The sequence below is a fragment of the Pteropus medius genome, unplaced genomic scaffold (genome assembly GCF_902729225.1).
Source record: "Pteropus medius unplaced genomic scaffold, Ma_sr-lr_union100, whole genome shotgun sequence".
Lineage (NCBI taxonomy): Eukaryota > Metazoa > Chordata > Mammalia > Chiroptera > Pteropodidae > Pteropus > Pteropus medius.
Genome location: NW_024355203.1, coordinates 1,460,060 through 1,478,272, shown reverse-complemented (window position 1 = coordinate 1,478,272; position 18,213 = coordinate 1,460,060). Strand labels below are relative to the sequence as shown.

The following is an 18,213-nucleotide window of genomic DNA, read 5'->3' as shown; positions in this document are numbered from 1 at the left end:
GACAGAGAAGGTCTTTCTTATTTTCACACTCTATCACATTTCTTTGGAAAATAGATCAACTATCAAATAGGGTGGATCCTGGGACACCTAAATGTTATCCATCTGATATCAATCATTCTAAATCACTGGTTCTCATGCTTCAACATAGAGACCTAAGAAAAGGCATCCTAATTATTGAAAGGGTTCTGAAACTCCAAACAGACTAGATAAAAAGCACGTAGAAGTATTTTTAAACATATGTAGATGATGTACTATTAAAGCATAATAGATTTTTGTCATTATGCATTTTTTACCCAATGGCTACTGTAAGTATCATAAATATCTTGTGGGGAGTGTACAAAATATTTTGATCATATAACACGGTCATCATAGTTGTTTGATATTTTCTGGTCTAAATAGATTATTTTTTCTGTTCTTAAGTAAATATCAGTGATAAAGAAATTATAGAGAAAAATGATTATCAAGCAAGGCAAGATTTTAGAGTGCTGGTTTTGGTAGGAAGGAGACAGCTGTAGCATCTAAAATTTTAAAATTATACCAAGAAGAATATGGAATTAGCCAGCTACCTGGAACTACAGCCTGTTCTTTTCATGAGAATGTTAGGTCTATACCTATCAGAATAAATATAACCATCCCAAAGGCTTCAGAGAGTCATTCGCTTGGAATAAACTACATTCCAGTTATCTACTATGCAATTGCTATCTCAGGTTATTGAAAGAGGTTGATAACTCCAAAGATTTCAGCTGACTCAGACTGACAAAGGGGAATACAATTGTTTAAAATGTGTTTGTTGTTGTTGTTGTTGTTGTTGTTAAGTGGAGAAGAAGGTATCCTGCTAAGAGAGTAAAAGGGTTTTAATACTTTATAAATAATTTTTTTTCAAAAACAAAGGGCCATCCTAGAGTCCTTAAATGGGCAGTTACATGAAAAATTCAATTTTTAAACAATTTATATATTGAGTAAAACATCTCTTTTTAAAGACTGATGTTTGTTTTTACTCCAAATAAGGGACTCGATTTATTGTGTCTTTGCCTAGGAGAGTGTGTCTTTACCTCGGTAACAGAGGTAGCAATAGTGAACTCATTTGAGGATATACCATGCTTTGGTGACTGTATATCATTGAAATATCATATTCTCATGAGAATAGAGGAATGCTCAATGATTCATTAACTTATAATCCTTCTACCAAAAGACCTAAACAGTCACCATACAAAATAATTTGAAAATCTGGAAAATCTTTATATTGTCCAGAGATTATATATAATATACAAATATTGTATATAGTATATGTATGTGTATATTTATATATGTATATGTCTACATTATGTTTATGTATGTACTTTATGAAAATTTGATATATGCATCTATCATAAATACAAATATACATACATGAATGTAAATGTATATACATGTTTACATATATGTGTATATGTATGCATATACTCTCTCTGAGACAAACTCTCAAATGGAGGAGTAACTGAATAATTGAACAGCACTACAAAAAAGTCTTACAAAATTCTACCATATGGTACAGCAGTTCCTCCTTATCTGTGGAGGATACATTCCAAGACCCCCAGTGGATGCCTGAAACTACAGATAGTACCGAACCCTATATATACTGTTTTTTCCCTATACATATAACTATAATAAAGCTTAATTTATTAATTAGGTACAGTAAGAGATTAATAACAATAACTAATACAAAAATAGAACAATTATAACAATATACTATAACAAAAGTAGGTGAATGTGGCATTATTAAGTAAAAAAGAGTTATTTGAACACAACCTCTGCAATACCGCAATAGCCATCTGATAACCAAGATGGCTACTACTAAATGGCTGACAGGAGGGGAGAGTATACAACGCGGAGATGATGGACAAAGGGATGATTCATGTCCCAGGTGGACTACTTTAATTGACAAAAAGGTACCTTTGTTGTCTGACTTATCTTCATTGAATATAAAAACAGTACTGCTCTATCCCTAAAAAGTTTTGCTCCACTGGCAGTGATCACATACTTTGAGAGATTTCTGTCATGGCTGCAGTACATATCAGTAATATTTCATATCTATTTTCCTTTGTTGGTAAGATTAATAAAAGCACTAATTGGCCTCTTTAAAAAATATTCTTATGATTCTGAAATAATAAACAGTTTATGATTGATGAAGCCACAAGACCTAAAGAACTTCCGCAGAATGTAGAAAAGAATAAACTATGGCAAGAAAGCATAACAATGATGAATTTGTCGAGGCAATTTTTCCTTTTGTGGTAGACAGGGTACAACCCATTACTCATATAAATGGGAATTTCATCATAGTTTTGGTCACTGTGGTAATATCACCCCAATCTTGGCAACAAAATATACATATACCCCCAAATTCCAACCACGCCCTCTAGAAAACAGTAACTAAGAATCCCAAATCCAAGATTTCTTTATTAATACAGTCATACGTTTTAACTGTGAGCATTTTTTCTGTCTCTTTTATATCTACAGATATTTGAATCAAAATATTTCTGAGCTCAAATAAAAATCTTAACATGCTCAAGAGATTTAAACTGCTGGTGTTGAAATGGGAAAGTGAGCATATCCCATAACAGCCAATTTTGTTACTTCTCAGAATCCTTGGGCTATGGACTGATTCAGAAGAAAATGAAAGAGAAAGAAAAATTGCTTCCAACATATTCTCATTCTGTGTCTCCCACACTCTCAGAGTCCGCTTATGTAAAGGAATTGCCAGAACTTTAAGTCTGAAGAAATATAATTCAGAATTGTGCCAGACTTCCTCAGAATGGCTACTTGTCAGGGATTGTGACCTGCCTTATAGAAAACCATCTGAATTGGATGGAAAGATGAGTGTATTTTATAACTAAGATCTCAAACAGAACTAAAGATTATAGCCTTGATTTTTTTTTTCCTTCTTAGTTGGGTCACTTCTGTAAAACAAGCTAAACAACTTCCAGTTGGTCATTTGCTCTACTGCTTTTATAGCATAGTGCTAGAAGAACAAAATTAAGATTAAAGGCTGTGAGATATTTTCCTGAAACTAGAGAGTATAAATCCAGATTTCCCTTCCTCTTATGACATTGAACTATATCTTTTTTTTATGCCTGTTCCACAAGAACCTAAGAGATCCTAAAATGCACTGTATACTTAGGTTCAAGTCCTAGCACATAAAAAGTGCTAAAAAAATATGTTCGATTAGGGCATTAGTAAGAAAAACAGGGCTGGTTCTAGTTACTATTTCTTATTAAATTTATCTAACAAATATTGATTTATAATATGGCATTTACTATAGAGATATTAGAAACAAAAATTGGTGCCTTAATGAGGTTTGTATTCTAATTGGATGAGTGTGTGAGAGACAAAAAACAAAACGCATGAGCAAAAACTGTATTATGATGGTGATAACTGCTAAAAAGAAAATCACAGGAGGAGTATAGAGACTGGAAGTGGGTTTCAGATTTTAGATAGAGTAGCCTGGAAATGCCTTATCTACAGGGTGACCTGACTCAAGAGTTGAAGGAAGTGAAGGAGTGAAACATAAAGATATTTGGAAGAAGAGTTCAGCCACGGAAAACAGCAAGTGCCAAGTCCCAGAGGCAGGAACGTTCTTGAAGTGCTTGTGGAAAAGCCTAAAGGCCAGTGTTGCTGAAAGAGACCAAACATGAGGGAGAATGGGAGTAGATGAGATCAGGCCAGGCCAAGACTTTAAGGCCTGACCAACCCCTGTAGTTTGTATTTTGGCTTTTTTTCATAGTAAGATTAGAGGACTATGGAGGGTTTTGAGGAAGGAAATGACACACACAGATCTCTGTTTTAGCAAAATCACTTCAGCAGCTGAGTTGAGAATGAATAGACGGGGAGCAAAGCAAAAGTTGGGAGTCACTTAAGTGAGGGTTCTTGCATTCACCCAGGTGAAATATGATGAAACTGATGACAAGTGGTTACATTTTGGATATGTTTTTACAAGAGACAATAGGATTTTCTTGTAGAAGAAATGGTAGGTGTGAGAGAGGGAGAAAGGCATCAAAAATTATTTTAAAATTTTCAACCTGAATAACTAGAAAAATGATGGTTCAATTAAATGAGATGTTGAAGGAATGACGTGATAAGTGGTTCTGGGGGACGATCAAGAGCTTGGATTTCCAAAAAACGGTATGGGGTTTCCTCAAAAAAATTAAGAATAGAGTTACCATATGATCTAGCAATCACTCTTCTGGGTCTCTACCCAAAAAAATTAAAAACATTTATCTGTGAAGATATATGTACCCTGATGTTCACTGAAGCAGTATTCATGGTGGCCAAGACATGGAAACAATCAAAGTGTCTTTTGATAGATGATTGGATAAATATGTGGTACATATATAAAATGGAATGCTAGCCATAAGAAAAGATGAAATACTGCCATTTGTGACCATATGGATGGACTTTGTGATTATCATGCTAAATGAGATAAATTGGATGGAAAAAGTTGAGAACCATATGATTTCGCTCCTATGTGGGATATAAAACTAAAAGCAACAAACAAACAAAACAAACAAACAGAGACTCATGGACACGAACAACGGTTTAGTGGTTACCAAATGGAAGCAGGGAGGCAGGGAGTAGATATCTTTAATGAAGATATTTTGGTGAGTACCAGTGATGACATATGTTCAACTCTAAAATAATGTAATATCTAAACACAAACATTGAAAGACATGAAAAATCACGCTATCTGATATGATGATCAAAGAAAGTATTTGAATCTGGGACACATGGTTGCAGAATTTAGATTAGTACAAACAAAATGTTGAGGAGAATTGAATTTTATCTTGTGGTTTTGGGGGGAACAATGGTATATTCATATGATTATGGAGACGAATGAGAAATAAGTCTTAAATTAATCCAATTGTGGCTCATTTTTATTGCTATGTTAAGGCATTTAGCCTTGATTGTATAGTCAGTCTTAACTGATCAAAGGATTTTGAGCGAAAGAGCCACATGATCAGTTCTGTGCCTCACAAAGTTAATGGCAGTATGAAGTGAAAATTGTAGTGAGGCAAGACCGGTAGATAGGAGACTAGAGAAGAAACAACGGCAGTAATTCAGAAGCACCAGACTCATATGCCCAACGGCCAGCTGGTCTCTCAATTGGTGTCTCAATTTCATCCTCACATATTGAAATCCAAGCTCTTTTTTTAATTAAAATTATTGGGGTGACATTAGTAAATAAAATTACATAGGTTTCAAGTGTACAGTCCAATAACGTGTTATATGTATACTGCATTGTGTGTTCACCATCCAAAGTTAAATTTCCTTCCAATACCATATTCCCTGTCTCATACAGCACCTTGTAGAATGCCTTGCATAGTAGACACTAAGTTTGTGGACATTAATTAGCTCCACGGAAGGTATAGAAATCTTCAAATAAAAACAAAGTTTCATTTTTTCTGATTCCAGAGGTTGTAGTTTTATGTTTGTTCCCTAAGTTATATATTTCTTTAGGCTTTTTTCCCCTAATATTATAGTTTTACATAGCCATAAAGCAATGATTAAAACTAGAAAATTACATTTGATACAATATGATGAAATGATTTACCTATCTTATTGAAAATGCACCATATTTCCCACTAAGGTTCTTTTCTGATCCAGGATCCAACTTATCCCACATTGCATTAGTTGGATATCTGAGTTTCCTCCAATGGATGACAGTTCCACAGTCTTTCTTTGTCTTTCCTGACCGTGAAACTTAAAAAGTCCTGGTCAGTTATTCTGTAGCATATACCTCAGTCTGTATTTGTGTGATGTATTCTCATAACTAGGTTAAAGTTATACATTGGGGAGAGATTATATCAGAAATGATGTGTCTTTCCAAGTACTTCACATGAGAGAACCCAATCTATTTTCTGTTACTTTTTATCTTAATAAAAATAAAAAATAAAATAAAATTAAATTAAATTAAAAAATAAAAAATTAAATTATAAAAGTAACTTTAAAAGTTACTTTTAAAAATAAGATTGGACAAGATTACTAGTTACATTATCCTAAATTATTTAAATATTTTATATAAAATAAATCAAAATTGGCAACTTAAATACCATTCTCTGTCAGAAGCAAATCAAATAAACACATAAATCAAAACCTCACTTATTTTAAGGTTTCCTGTTCCAACTGAATAGATGTTATACAAGGCTTTAAAAAAACTATTAAAATTGGTATTTTTAACACAAAATTTTTAAAAAGTCTGTAAAAACTACAAAAAATAATCTACTATCTTTTTTTTTTTTTTTTTTTTTTAAGGAAAGGCAACCTTTGTCCACACAGATTGCAAGGAACTTGTCAGCTTACGATCCCTTATTTTTTATTTTTTATGCCTAAAGCACCTGGTCTTCCTAGGTGGTCTCCCATCCAAGCACTAACCAGGTCCAACCTTGCTTAGCTTCCGAGATCAGATGGGATCGGGCTTGTTCAGGGTGGCATGGCCGTAGACTAATATCCTTTCACTATATAGTTTTAGTTTGTGAAATACTAGCATATTCCCCAATAACTGTTAATTTATTAAATATTCTCTGTTGTCTTTTATCATGCATTCTGGATATTGACACTATGTTCCAAACAAACAAAAAAATGGTCCTTTTTAAATAATACAGGTATAACATTTACAAAATAGAGAAGAGTTTACTGCTTTAGAACAATGGAAAATTTACAAAAGATCTCTAGGGTAACAAATACATAAATGAACAATAATTCATTATAGCGGTTTTTCCCTGAATATTATGTTTTTCACATAGAAGATACAATGCCCATAATTTGCTCATTAATAAACCTGTATATAGAAATCTTTGCCTCCTTACACTTTTTCCCTTCAAACTTCTGTTCCTCACATACAGGATATAGGAAAAGAGTGGAGGTGGGTTCAACAAGATATAATGCCAGAGTTTTACTTTAATGGTAAGAATAAAATGATCACTTTGTCAAAATATTAAAACACCATCAACAGTCATACTGCTTTATTTTTCCTTAATAGTTCTTATAAAGAAATGTAGCATTTTATCAATTGATTATACCCTTAAGAGTCGTGTTTGTAAGTTTTATTGAAATTGCTTTGCAAATAGCCTCTTTTGGGGTACTTTCCCATTATTCAATTTAAATTGTTTTTCAATTTTATTTTCTCTTTCTTACTTTTTTTTCGGGGAGGTACATGAGTACTCAAAGTTTTTATCCTTACTCTTTACTAGCTACTGATTTGGCAGTTACATATTTTAAATATTTTTTAAATATCTTTTTTTATTTTTCAATTAGTTGACATACTAGTTTCAGGTGTACACCATAGTGATTAGACATTTATATAACTTATGCAGTGATCACCCCAACAAATCTAATACCTATTTGACACCGTAGTTATTACAATATTATTGACTATATTCTTTATGCTATACTTTACATCACCATGACTATTTTGTAACTACCATTTGTACTTCTTAATCTCTTCCCCTTTTTCACCCATCTCCCCAACTCCGCTCCCATCTAGCAACCATAAGAATGTTCTCTGTATCCAGGAGTTTGTTTCTGTTCTGTTTGTTAATTTACTTTGTTCTTTAGATTCCACATATAAGTGAGATCATATGGCATTTGCCTTTGTCTGACTTATTTCACTTGGCATAATATCCTCTAGGTCCATCCATATTGTTGCAGATGGAAAGATTTCATTATTTTTTTTATGGCTGAGAAATATTCCATTGTATATACGTACCACGTCTTCTTTATCAATTCATCCATTGATGGACACCTAGGTTGCCTCCATATCTTGGCTATGGTAAATAATATTGCAACAAAAATATGGATGCACCTGTCCCTTCAAAGTAGTATCTTGAATTTCTTCAAATAACCAACCAGAAGTAAAATTACTGGGTCCTGCATTGTCTCTTGTTATAGCCTTTGTTTTAAAGTCTATTTTGTCTGGTGTGAGTATTGTTACCTGTTTTTTTTTTTTGTTTACTTGTTTACGTTTTCATGAAACATCTTTTTCCATCCCTTTGCTTTCAGTCTGTGTGTGTCTTTTGATTTGAAGTGAATCACTTGTAGGCAGCATATGTAAGGGTCATATTTTCTTACCCATTCAGTCATCTTATATCTTTTGATTGGAGCATTTACTCCATTTACATTTAAAGAAATTGTTGATAGATGTGTAGTTATTTCCATTTTATTATTCATCTTTTTCTTTTTTCCTCCTCTCCTTCTTAAAGCAGTCCCTCTATCATTTGCTGTAATACCGGTTTGGTGTCAGTGAAGTCCTTTAGCTTTTTCTTGTTTGGGAAACTCTTTTACCTGTCCTTCGGTTCTAAATGATACCCTTGCTGGGTAAAGTAATCTTGGTTGTAGGACCTTGCTTTTCATCACTTTGAATAATTAGTGCCAATCCCTTCTGGCCTGCAAAGTTTCTGTTGAGAAATCTGCTGACTGTTTTATGGGAGCTCCCTTGTAGGTAACTAACAGCTTTTCTCTTGCTGATTTTAGGATTCTCTCTTTGTCTTTAATCTTTGGCATTTTAATTATGATGTGTCTTGGTGTGGGCCTCTTCAGGTTCATCTTGTTTGGGAAACTCTGTGCTCTCTGGGCCTGTATGTCTATTTCCTTCACTAGGTTAGGAAAGTTTTCTGTCGTTATTTCTTCAAATAGATTTTCAATTCTTTGCTCTCCCTCTTCTCCTTCTGGTACCCCTATGATGTGAATGTTGTCCTCTTGATGTTGTCCTAGAGGCCTCTTAAACTATCCTCATTTTTTTAAATTCTTTTTTCTATTTGCTATTATGATTGGGTGTTTTCTGCTACCTTATCTTCTAAATTGCTGATTCGGTCCTCTACTTCATGTAATCTACTGTCAATTCCCTCTAATGTACTCTTTATTTCAGTTATTGTATTCATTTCTGGCTGGTTCTATTTTCTATCTCCAGTTTTGTTTCCTATCTCTTTGTTCAAACTCTCACTGAGATTACTGAGCATCCTTATACCCAGTGTTTTGAATTCTGTATCTGGTAGATTGCTTGTCTCCATTATGTTTAGATCTTTTTCTGGAGCTTTGTTCTGTTCTTTCATTTGGGAGATGTTTCTTTGTTATCCCATTTTGGCTGTGTCCCTGTGTCTGCTTTTATGTATTGGGTAGAGTAGCTATGTCTCTTAGTCTTAGCAGAGTGCTTTATGTAAGTGTCCTGTAGGGCTCACTGGCACAGTCTTCACTGGTCACCTGAGCTGGATGCTGCAGATGGGCCTGCAAATAGCCTTTGATTGCATCTGTTGAAAAATTTCTTTGCGCTTAGGCCATGAAAACATTCACATAATTGCAAGAAAATAAGATGGGAACTTTCCATGTATATAAATACGTAAATATATATACACATACACTAATACTATTATTATGTTTTACAAACAACTTTTCACTTTCGTGTTTCACTTCATCCATACATACTCAGTGACTTTATAAGTAATAATAGTCTCCTATGTGTCTGTCTTTGTATTCTTATCTGTAAGATGAGAAAGATAATTGTACATATGTGAAAAATTTATTGTGAAACTATGCCAAAAATATTTAAATATATAAAGTGTTTGATATATAGCAAATGCTCAATAAAAGCCATCTATTATCACTGTATCATTTTTAATACTATCATCTTCTAACAGTTTTTCACATAGAAACTATCCTAAAGTTTCCAGAACTCAGTGCTTCACAGTTTTTCTAACTCACTTTCTGCAAAATCGCACCTCTTTTATCCCTGAAGAAGGCACTCACCAGTGGATGCATGTATATTGGTTTGTATCTTTCGCTGTATTCCTCATTTAAATAATAGAATTTTAAATACGGCATACAGGCATTTATTAATCTTTGCTTCTTTCTGGTGTCTTTGATATTGTAGATGCTGGATAATAATTTAATGAACTAAAACTACCTTTACCATTATTAATTAGATTTCCAGCTTAATGGTAACGCTTTACACACATCGATTTAAAGTTAATGTTACTATACTACATCTCATTCCAGAAAGAATTTTGGTGTTAGAGTAGATTATATTATTTTTTCAAGTCATGTCCAAGCACACATTTTGAAATCCATTTCACATTTCCACCATTGTCCTTTTCCCTATGTTATGAAAATGTCATGCCCCTGATAGTGGTTATTCCTTTACCCTGGATCTAAGAATTAAGAAGAGACATAGACCATAGCCACAGCTGTCACATAGCATGTAACATGAGACATAGATAAACCAATTCCATTAAAAGGCAATGAAATCCGGCGATTGTATATTACCATAGTATAACTAAGCAAAACCATACTAATTAAAGTGGCTTATAAACATATATTCAGTAATATGAGAATAAAAATAGACAAATCAAGGTAAATAAAGAATAAACATGAAATCATAAGATAAAGACAAGGAAAAAAGTATGTAGTTGTAATTATTGAGTTTTATTACAATTCTAAGATTATTCTTCTCTTTAGCATGTCTGCCCTAATTTTTACCATTTCCTATCGTTTTTCTCATTAGTAACTCTCAAGACTCTTCTTAATCCCTTATTACCTGTCATTCTTTTCTTCTGCTTATCATCATACTCCATAAAATTTTCTCTGAGGGCAAGAAGATATTTGAAAAAAGACTTTCCCTGTGATGCCAGGTTTTCTGGACAACTTTGCTTTCCTCTCCCTCATACTGCTCAGGGAATCTGGAGAAATGGGTGACCACAGAAATCCACTGCTGCTGCCTGCCCTTCCGAAGCTGGCTGCAAGAGATGGGCAACCAGATGCACTTAGAAAATACATAATACCCTTACACCCTTTCCAGAGTTCCCTTATATTGTCTTGAGACTGGAATCAGTGCTAGGCTGGGAAATTAGTCTCAATTTTACATTGTGTTTAAAAGGCTCCTACACGATGCTCCTGGAAAAACTTCTGTTGTTATTATTCAGTATAGCCTTAATAATTTAAACAAAAACATAAGTAATAATATTAAAAATATTAAATGTTAAGGAATGCCATTTTGACATTTCTTAATTCTCTCATAGTCTTTTTAACATCTTTCAAATGCGAATCTGTCCAGTTACTGCACAAAATTGATACAGTTTTACTTAGCCGTCAACTGTCAGTTCTCCTATTAAATATTTGTAGGTGAAGGTAAAATGCAATTTAGCAACTGGAGAATTTTTGTGGACCAGCAAGATTTAACCACTGACATTTATTTTTCTAGTGAAATCACTACTGTCATTCTGACACCATACATTGAAGGGTGACAAGTTCTCTTAATATAAAATCAAAGGTTATTTTTAAAAGAGCTGAATCAGCTTTGGAAGTAATAATGTATGGTTGACGGGATGTGCTAATACATTCTAGTTATCACAGGGAAAACCTGATAGCTTATGGATTCAGCTTTGTGTGTGTGTGTTTGTAAAGTAGTAAGATATGGAAGCACATGAAGGAAAATTTTATAGAGCAGTCAAATGTACAAATTAAAATGGCTTCAGTGATTTTTATTGAAAAAAAGCTAAAAAATAACATTTCACAGTTGTTTTAAAGAGTTCTTATTAAAAGTCAACAAAAACGTTAGGGTAATCTATTCAATACAGTATGTTTGTAGATTCTGGCACACTTAATTTCAAAGGGCAAAGTGGCTTGTAAAAGGTCACAAATTACATCAACATTATCATCATACATTTTAACTTTTAGTTTTGGCAAGCCAATAGCAGCTGCTTTTCCTAATCGTGCATATAATATTTAAGAAGCTATAAAAAGAAATTATTTCTTTTTCAAACAATTTAAAATTTTAGATACATTAATTAACAAAAAAAGAGGAAACCATTATTAAATAGAATAGACATTTAAAGTTAAAATTCCCTCACTTTAAAGTAGAAGAAGTACTAAGGGAAGAATCAAGTAGAGGAAGAGTAAAGCACATGTATCTACTACCTACTCAGGAGAACTTAAGTGAAGAAAGTAAAAATCTCAAAAAAATTTAGAACAATTTAAAGTTAATTCACTTTTGGTATCACTTGATAAGTGTGTTTCGAAGGGAAAACAAATAAACTCTATGGAGTGCTTTTGTAATTCTTACCCAAATAGTAGTAGATGTTATTTGCATTACTAAATTTCACCATAAAGAATTATGCCTTAAGTATACTGTTCATATCAACATTATAAGATTTGTGCAGAGAAGGGAAAAAAAAAACATATTTGATATTTGGCAATGACCCCTCCTACCCTGTATGCGTATGTTTGTGTGTGTGTGTGTGTGTGTGTTCGTGTGTAATTTTTTTGAAAAAAATCTCAATCTACCTCAGGCCAAAGTAAGCATTAAGCAGTGTGAAGTAGTTTAAGGATTTTATGGCTGAGTGTAATTGACACAGTGAGTGTTATCTTCAATTTGAGATTCCTCTCAAACTGCCTGCTCCTTCCACATAGCCTAGACCTAAGTAAATTCCTTCCTTCATGGTATTAGAGACTTACCAGGTCAGCTCTGATACAAGAGGCAAGCTCTCATGTTAAGAACAAATAAATGATTAGTCAATAAATTTATAATAACTATGTATACTGCCAGGGTGGTACCAGACTAATTGGGGGATCAATCTGAAAATTATATAAATATCTAACTGCTGTGCTATACACTTGACTAATATAAAATAATACTGAATGTCAACTCTAAAAAAAATTAAAAAATATCTTTAAAATTTTTGTAAAAAGAACAAATATATTACATACCAGCTATGTAATATTAGGCCAATCCCCTCACCCTATCTTTGCCTCAGTTTTTTCCTAACAATACTTCCCTTGCCTATAGTTTCTGATATTATTGAGCAGTTACTATTATGCCCTAGGCACTGTACTAAGTATTTCCCACACATTATCTTTATTGAATAATCAGAGCAACCCCATAAGGTCATTATTGTTAAAAATTCCATCTAGCAGGCAAAGAAACTAGGTTCGGTAACTTGTTCCAGATCACTCAGAGAGTACTCTCATCAGAATTCCTATTCAGAATGAAGATCCCAAAGGCTTTAATGACTAAGCTATGATTATGCAATGACAGTACTTAGGTAATTCAAAGATGTATATACATTAAGTTGTTTATTTGTTTGTTTTACTAGAATATTATACAGTAAAGAGAGGGTTGTGCAAATGAACTCCTTGGTTTGCTGTTGTGAGAAACTTACAACTTATAAATAGGCATGCTACTTTTACAAAGCTAACCGAATGCTTAGAGCAAAGAAGAACTTGATTTCAATGTCTGGAGTCCAGGGTTCTAGTCCAGCTATTTCATGACATGGACAATGGACTAATGGTTACCAGAGGGTAGGGGGTGGGAGAGGAGGGAGGAGGTAGACAAGGTAAAGGTGGTCAAATATGTGGTGACAGAAAAAAGTCTAACTCAAAGCTGGAGAACTACACGAGTTCAAAACTTACTTTATTTTCTCCCCCTCTTGGGAATTTTTAAACATTCATTCATTCATTCATTTATTGTGACATTGGTTAGATAAATCCAATAAGTTTCAGCTGTACACTTTAACAGTAAGGCATATATATATTTATACTGTGTGTTCACCTCCCATAGTTAGATTTCTTTCTGTCACCACATATTTGACACCTTTTACCCCTTCCCCTGCCCCTCTGGTAACCACTAGTCCACTGTACATGTCCCTGAGTCTCTATTTGTCCTGTTCATTTTTTGCTTTTAGTTTTATATTCCACATATAAGTGATATCATGTGATTTTCAACTTGTTCTGTCTGGCTTATTTCACTTAGCATGATTATCTTGAGGTCCATCCATGTTGTCGCAAATGGCAGTATCTCATCTCTTCTTATGGCTGAGTAATATTCCATTATATGTATGTACCACTGCTTCTTTAACCAATCATCTATTTCTTATACAGTCTCCCTCTAATAAAGCCAACAGGCCCGAGAGAGTTCAGTCAAGTTTTATGACAGTGGCTGGGGATCAAGGACAACAGGCTGATGGGACAACTCATGTCCTCTGAGCTTCTATCTTGGTCAAATCATATATCTTTTTGAGGGGGAGGGGGGTTGAACATCTCGAGCAGTGGCGTTCAAACTTCAGTGTGTATTAGCATTGCCCACCCTGGAGTAAGATCGGGTCCTGGCCTTTGGGTTTTACCAAGTCCCCCAGGTGATTGGCGCCCACCAATCTGAGAGCCACTGATCCAGAGGAATAAAAAGACTACATATCCTCAGGGCCATCCCACCTAAATTTTATTATTAGAGACTTCAAATTCAAGGCTGTTTGGGCCAGAACAGTCCCTGAAGTGCTAATACTCTGAATAACTGGTTAGGTTTGCCTTCCCTCCTTAAAATTAGAGAAACTAATGAGAGCATAAGCCAAAAATGTCCCTCCTGATACTGTAGAGGGGTGGGAATCAGTGTATTACATTAAGTCATGGTAAAGAGAGACAGAAACATTCACATTTTCAAAATAGAAGACAAGATCCTGTGATTAATTTGCCCAGGAAGGTCAACTTATCCACATTCCCAGCATATATAGGCACATAAACTAGAGAGTATGCACAATTCGATGCCCTCCATGAATTCAAATTCATTCAATAAAATAGAAAACCGTATATTTTTTCAGTTATTATGAAAAATGACAAGAACCTAGCATTAAGATTTATTGCTCTGAGTAGGCACTAGGCAACTATATGTAACATGAAATGCAGCAACACATCATGCAGCAGTTGAATATGCATATAGAACATTGCTTTCCTCTCAGCAGTGGCTGACATGACAGATGGTTAAATGTTGCTCTTAACTATCACAGATTCCAATGCAAAGGTACATCAGACTAATCAGCCACAATTTCCAATTACCACCAAGATGTAGTAAATTTGACTTTAAAAATCTGTGTTACTAATGCTTTGACATTTTTAGAATAAAATGTTATTTTAATACACTGGTAGTCAAGTAAGTCATATTTTTTTAACACTTAAGTAAGCAAAGAATGTGAAGCGGGGTAAAGTAAGATGGGGGAAGGAAATGAACACCCATCGAGCATCTAGGAAGAATTACTCTTCATTGATGTCGTGCATGTAATAGGTCTTTTATTCCTCTCAAGTGAATAGGAGAAGGACCAGCTGATTTGGGCCACTTATGATGGAAAGCACCAAATGTAACTGGAAATTCTATATTTTACTCCAAGAGGATGAATTATCATTTTTGGAATATTCACTCACTGGAACTATCAAAAAACAAAATGAGACTCATGGACACAGACCGTGCATTAGTGGTTACCATGGGGAATGGGGGGAGGGAGGAGGTAGAGAGGAGTGAAAAGGGTCAAATATTTAGTAATGGAAGGAAATCTAATTTTGGCCGGTGAACACACAATGCTATATATGACGTACTGTTGAATTGTACACTTGAAACGTATTTGATTTTATTAATCAATGTCACCTCAATAATTTTTAATAAAAAATGAAAAGGAGGGCACTATTCAATTATATGAAAAATAAAATAGCCTGGAGTTCTTAAGTTGCAGAATGCTTGGCTAGATGAAAAGAGACCTCCATGCTAAGCCAAATAAGGAATTTATAATATTTTGGCTATTTTCTTAGTCAGTTGTTGATAAGTGACAATGCTGTGAATCATTAACAGTCCTTTGCCACTGGATCAACATAGATAAGTGTGGATAAAGGACAAATACATTCAAGGATTTAAAAAATCCAACTATAGATTGACCTTCAAAATGAAGTCATAAATGTCTTGAAAGTTTTAAATGCCAATAAGGAAAGAGTCAACACTTTCCCCTCATGATATGTACAAAAATTAAAGGAATACACTCCTGTATTTTGGTCAACAACAGACCACGTATGCATAAGGCAGTGGTCCCATAAAATTATAATGAAACTGAAAAATTCCTATCACCTGGTGACAGTGTAATGCAACACATTATTCATGTCTTAGTGTCTTAGTGGTGATGCTGGTGTAAAGACCCTACTCACTGCCAGTCATATAAAAGGATAGTACATATAATTATGTACAGTATGCAATACTTATAAAAATAAACAACTATGTTACTGACTTAAGTACTTACTAAACTATACTATCTATCATTATTTTAGAGTGTATTCTTTCTACTTATAAAAAAAAGTTTGCCATAAAACAGTATGCCAGGTTACTCCAGCAGCAGCCTCATACATCTCATGTTTACAGTGTCTCTTAACTGCATTGATTTCTCTTGTGTTTGATTTAATCTCATGTTGTTTTGTACAGTAACATGCTGTACAGGCTTATAGCCTAGGAGCAATAGGCTATATGATATAGCCTAGGTGTGTAGTAGGCTATACCGTTTAAGTTTGTGTAAGTACACTCGATGATGTTCGCACAACAAAATAATCTAACGATGCATTTGTCAGAATGTATATCCATCGTAAAGTAGTGCTGGACTGTAATTAGTATTTCTAAACACATTATTTTATCTTTAATGCCTGAAACCGCAAGAGACTATTAGAATGGTGGTCTCGCTATATCACCCCTAGTAAGAATACTAGAGCTTTAAGTGGTTAGTAAATTTTTCCTGATGATTTTGTGAATCAATTCACTTTACAGCCACTTTACATCTAAATCTGAATTGTGAATTCATTCACTTTATAGATGTAATGATGGTTACTTTGTAGTATAATTTGAAGTCAGGTAGTGTGATACCTCCAGCCTTGTTCTTTTTTCTCAGGATGGCTTTGGCTATTTGGAGTCTTTTGTGATTCCATACAAATCCAATCATTTTGTTCTGTTTCTTTAAAAAATACCATTGGGGTTTTGATCTATATATTGTTTTGGGTAATATGGCCATTTTAAGTATGTTGATTCTTCCAATCCATGAACACAGGCTATCTTTCCATTTCTTTGTGTCTTCTTCAATTTCTTTTAATAATGTCTTACAGTTTTCTGTGTATAGGTCCTTTACATGCTTTGTTAAGTTTATTCTTAGGTATTTTATTCCTTTTGTTGCCATTGCAAAATAATTTTTTTCTTTTTTTTCTGAAATTTCATTGTTAGTATATAGAAATGCATTTTTCTTTTTTTTCTGAAATTTCATTGTTAGTATATAGAAATGCAATAAACTTTTGTACATCGATTTTGAAAGCTGCAACTATACTGTATTTATCATTTATAATAGTTTTTTGGTGGCATCTTTAGGGTTTTCTATACAAAGAATCATTTTATTTGCAAAAAGCGACAATTTATCTTCTTCATTTCCGATTTAGATGCCTTCTATTCTTTTCTCTTGCCTGGCTGCCGTAGTTATGACTCCCAATACTATATTGGATAAGGGTGGTGAGAATGCACATTCTTGTCTTGTTCCTGTTCTTAGGGGAAAGGTTTCAGTTTTTCACTATTAAGTATGATATTAGCTGAGGGTTTGTCATATACGGCCTTTATTATGTTGAGGTATTTTCCTTCTATACCTGTTTTATTCAATGTTTTAATCATAAAAAGATGCTGTATCTTGTCAAAGTGAAAATAATAAACAGCATGGTATTGGCAAAAAAAAAAAACCAAAAAAACAGACACACAGACAAATGGAACAAAATTCAGAGCCCAGAAATAAATCCACACATATATGAGAAAATAATTTTTGATAAAGGAGTCAAAAACATACTATGGAGGAAAAGAAAGCCTCTTCAATAAATGGTGCTGGGAAAATTGGAAAGCTCCATGCAAAAGAATGACACTAGACTGCTATCTGTTACCATACACCAACATTAACTCAAAATAGATCAAAGATCTACAAATCAGATGTGAAACAATAAACTGCATAGGAGAAAACATAGATACTAAACTTATGGACTTTGGTTTTACAGAGGATTTTGTGAATTTGACCTCAAAGGCAAAGAAAGCAAACACAAAAATAAATGAATGGGACAACATCAAACTGAAAAGCTTATGCAGAGCAAAAGAAACCATCAATTAAACAAAGAGGCAGCCAACTGAATGGGAGAAGATATTTGCAAACAATGCCTCCAGTAAGGGGCTAACATCTAAAATTTATCAAGAATTCATACAACTCGACATCAAAAGAACAAAGGATCCAATTAAAAAATTGGGCAGAGACCTGAACAGACACTTCTCCCAAGAAGACATACAAATGGCCAGCAGACATATGAGAAGTTGCTCGACTTCACTAGCTATTAGGAAAATGCAAATCAAAACCACAATGAGATACCACTTCACATCTGTAA

At 33.9% G+C, this 18,213-nt stretch overlaps 1 protein-coding gene and 1 pseudogene across 2 annotated transcripts in view; both read right to left on the bottom strand.

The window, feature by feature from the left end:
- IL1RAPL1 (interleukin 1 receptor accessory protein like 1) overlaps nucleotides 1-18,213 on the bottom strand; it is a 1,227,390-nt gene that overhangs the window by 711,034 nt on the left and 498,143 nt on the right. The gene's annotated exons all lie outside the window — the stretch shown is intronic.
- On the bottom strand, nucleotides 6,357-6,475 carry LOC120598462 (uncharacterized; annotated as a pseudogene).